The sequence below is a fragment of the Carassius carassius genome, chromosome 32 (genome assembly GCF_963082965.1).
Source record: "Carassius carassius chromosome 32, fCarCar2.1, whole genome shotgun sequence".
NCBI classification, from domain to species: domain Eukaryota; kingdom Metazoa; phylum Chordata; class Actinopteri; order Cypriniformes; family Cyprinidae; genus Carassius; species Carassius carassius.
The window spans coordinates 22,763,970-22,768,231 of record NC_081786.1 but is presented as its reverse complement, the minus strand read 5'-3'; the positions used below and the strand labels follow the sequence as shown (position 1 = coordinate 22,768,231).

Sequence of the window (4,262 nt, the reverse complement as noted above, 5' to 3'; positions counted from 1 at the left end):
CGCGACTCGTAGATGGGGAGCCCACCTATTCGGTTAATCGTATTCTGGACTCGAGATGGAAGGGACGAGGATTCCAGTTCCAGGACTGGGAGGGTTACGGTCTGGAGGAGAGGAGTTGGGTACCTGCTAGAGACATATTGGAACACTCCCTGATTGATGTAGGTAAGCCCGGCTCTTCCCCCGCAGTTCCTGTGTCACACTCTCCTGCTGCCAACGCACCATCGCACATTTTCTGTGGTAATGGTAACTGAAAGCGTGCCAGAGATGCTGTCTACAGACAATAACTTGTATTTAACCCTTAATATGAATCATTTTGATTCAGTTGACTGTTCTGACATGTGGCATATTGTTTGTACCAGACTGCCACCTGTTGACTAATGCTGTCCTTTTCATAAACAGAATGCTTTTATACCATTTTATACATACATTGACATAATGTGTTGACTCACTGAATACCTACTTTAAGGAGCACTTTAATGAGCTTCAAATTTATTTATATCAGCATCTCTAAAGTCTGGATCTTCATAATCAGGAGTGATCACTATGAGTCTTTACAATATCACTCCCATCTGCTGTATCTTGTATAGTCTAGCTGCAAAGTTGCCAACTTTCAGAGTCCTTTATTTATGCCTGTCCTCATTCTGAATTCTATATGCACACAAGTATAGGCCCTATGTGTTTTTTCTCCTTACTAAAGTTATTTCAGTGCTTGACTCCATAAACTAATGTACATGTGAATATGTTACATTGAATGAGTGCAATGATCTCCACCTTGGTTTTGAACACAATATAATATCTGATACACAAAATATAGTGCACTATATAAGAATAATGGCTGCATTGCTCAGCGATGCAACAGTTGATTATGCTTTGACTATTTTCACTGGTGGTATAGGCCTATTATATAATTTAAAACTATTATTTTGAACAACTGGAATTTAAATATTTCTGTAGGGATATAAAAAAATTAATTTGAGGAATTTTGTGATTGGTGAACAACTAGGAATTAGTCAGGAGGAGGATAACAGTTTTGGTCATAATTAAAATTCTAATTCAAAAAGTCTGCCTTGTTTAGTTTTAATTGTAAACATGGGTGTCAGCATTTCTCAAGAAATCAATTTAATACTTTAGTATTCTGTATTCAAAACACAAGACAACAAAAAACATTTCAGTTCAATGATCCTGCTTTATTATAAATTATATCCAGACTGAATCTACAGTTTGGAGTCAGCGTGGATGGCAATGAAAGGATCCTCATCGGTGTTGCTGATGCTGAAGGTGGCGTGTCCACCAGATCCCACAGACACCTGTTTTCCTGTGCAACTGCCCCCACTCTTATCTCCAGAGATCACGTCACAGTATGTACCCATGGGCAGACCAGTGTTCAGCGTCACATTCAGAGCCCTGGGACATTCATTAAATACAGTTACGGAGCAGTTATCAGCCAATTTGAATTACTGTACATTTAATTACAATGTTTCTCACCAATCATCATTGTTGATGACAATGAAGCCTTTGCTGCCACGGCTAAAGGCGATCTGATTATTACCGTTGTCCCACCAGTTGGAAAGAGGCTGGCCATTGACCACATTACGGAAAATCACCATATTCCTGGGGCGAGGAATACAGTATTAGGAGAATTGTTTTTAGTATCAAATTCAGAAGGACTAAAACTCACCCACCTGATCTGACGCCATCTGTGCTCACATACCCAGTTGTCCCCACAGGTAGAGTCTGGGTTGATGGGCACTGGCTTAGTGGATCCATCAGAAAAGCTGGGAGGGCCCATCCAGTCATTCTCATCCTGTGCCATGTGTCAACGTGTAATGAAAGAAATTGGATAATCTCATGAGGAGTTAAGAATTATATTTATCTGTGTAGTGATAATACTAAAGTTTTTTGGGAGATTTGGAGAGCACTACTACCTTTCCATTCATAATTTTCCGATCCCAGCGGTAGCTAGACATGACTCTGGTCACACCATATGGATGAGCCAACATGAGCCCTGTAGCAATCTTATAAAGCCTGCAAAATGCAATGTTACATTTCTTGGAGAAAAGCAACTGACAGTTTAACCAGTGAATCAGTAAACAATCTCAGTTTTAGTTTAAAGAGACTGCCTTAACTTTTTTACCTAGAGTCCCAGAATGTCAGAACAGAAGCTCCACCAGCGCCGTGTCCTCTCTGATTATCATGATTGTCCACAAACACCAAGCCTCAATCAGAAGGCATGAAACCCCATCCCTCTCCCCAGTTCCTGAGACAAAATACTCTTCTGATAACACTTGGAAACTTTACTGAGCATGATTCTAAGAATAAGTAACATGTTTATGATATATTTGATCTACGTATTATATACTACTACATACTTCAGATAGCTTAGCTGTGCTTAGCAGTTTCGCACTGTGCTTGAATTCTGTCACTCTTGCAAGCCCATAATACTCACTGGCTTTAATGGGCTCCCCACCCAAGTCAATAACCTATAAAAAGTTGTGTTAATGCTTTATTAAACATTCACAAGAAAGCTAAGTTGATGGGACAAATAAGGAATCAAAATACCTCTTGATAAATGAAGGGCTTGGTGCCCGATGGAATCCATTTCGTATTGAGGGTCTTAAGTCTGCCGTAGACATTAGTAAGGTCACCAGGCCACATGTGCTTACAAGCATCGACCCTGAATCCAGCCACACCTAGGTCAATCAGTTTGTTCAGATGTTCAGCCAATTTTCCTCTAACATAGTCCTTCTCCAGGGCCAAATCCAGGAGATCTTCCAAGCGACAGTCCCTGACCTGTCCAAGATGCAGAAACTTAGATTAAAATGTTCCTTTGTATGAACATAAAAGTTTTTGGTATGATTTGTATACTGTTTATTGTAGGATAAGAACATGGAAAATAAACCTGGTAAATGTCAAGGTAGTTTTCAATGTGCCCACTACCAGTTTTACATTTGGCATCATTGAAGTCCAAATAAGAGTAGGGAACAGAGGGGAAGTCCTCCTTGTTTCCATTGAACTTTGAGCCACAGCTGGAAGGAGTGCCCTCTCCATGAATTGATTTACACCTGTGATTGATGACAACATCCACATAAATGTTCACCTACAGCACACAAAGCTCTTTAATGTAATGCTTACACTGCTACTACAACTTTTTTGTGTGTGTCATTGGTCTGTCATTAGGTGCAATACTATGAGCTTTAGTTTTGTGTTACCCCAACATTGTTACAGCGTGTGATCATGCCTCAGCTCTGCCTCTGTTCCTGATCTGGAGCACAAATTGTAGCCAATCGGCTGATACCTCTGCCACCAAGGATGCCAAGGATTGGACAGTTTGACATGCTCACTTGCAGGAGAGATCTGTTAAAGTATAAGCCTTATTAAGAACCATTTTTAACAAACAAATAAATAAATAATACAAAATGTTCAAAAGACATTTGTTCTTATTCATTTAATAATTAATAATTTTACCTGCCTCAGGGGTCATGAAAATCATTGTAAACATACCTGAACTCCTCCATAGCCATTTGGTGCCAGGTATCGCTCACATTCTTGAGCAATATCTGCCCAACGCCACTCAAACAGATGAACTATGGAAGTCCTACCATTTTTCATGTTTGGGTTGTGCTGGGCCAAACCCAACCCAAAGAGCACCACCAGAATCAGGATCTTCATTGTGCCTTAGGACAGGAGGAAACATGTAGGTGAGTGATCTCCGTGATTTTATTTATACAGCAGCCTAGAGCAACATTCTCCAATAGAAAACACCAGAAAATATGCTTGCTGGAAAATAAATAAGCCTGCAGGGATATCGTTATCAGTTCTCGAGATAACACAGATGTAAAGTATTGCGCTCTTCCCACAGTGCATCTTCTAAATGCCAAAGTTTTTTTTTTTTGTGATTGTGAAGTGACATTCAGCCAAGTATGGTGACCCATACTCAGAATTTGTGCTCTGCATTTAACCCATCCGAAATGCACACACACAGAGCAGTGAACACACACACACACACTGTGAGCACACACCCGGAGCAGTGGGCAGCCATTTATGCTGCAGCACCCGGGGAGCAGTTGGGGGTTCGATGCCTTGCTCAAGGGCACCTAAGTCGTGGTATTGAGGGTGGAGAGAGAACTGTACATTCACTCCCCCCACCCACAATTCCTGCCGGCCCGGGACTCGAACTCACAACCTTTCGATTGGGAGTCCGACTCTCTAACCATTAGGCCACGACTTCCCCTTTTTTTTTTAAGAATGTGTTTAATATACAA

The 4,262-nt window shown here is 40.9% G+C and overlaps 1 pseudogene; it reads right to left on the bottom strand.

Annotated features, from left to right (window-relative positions):
• Positions 1-1,166: 1,166 nt before the first annotated feature.
• LOC132113018 (alpha-amylase-like) lies at positions 1,167-3,887 on the bottom strand (annotated as a pseudogene).
• Positions 3,888-4,262: the final 375 nt, after the last annotated feature.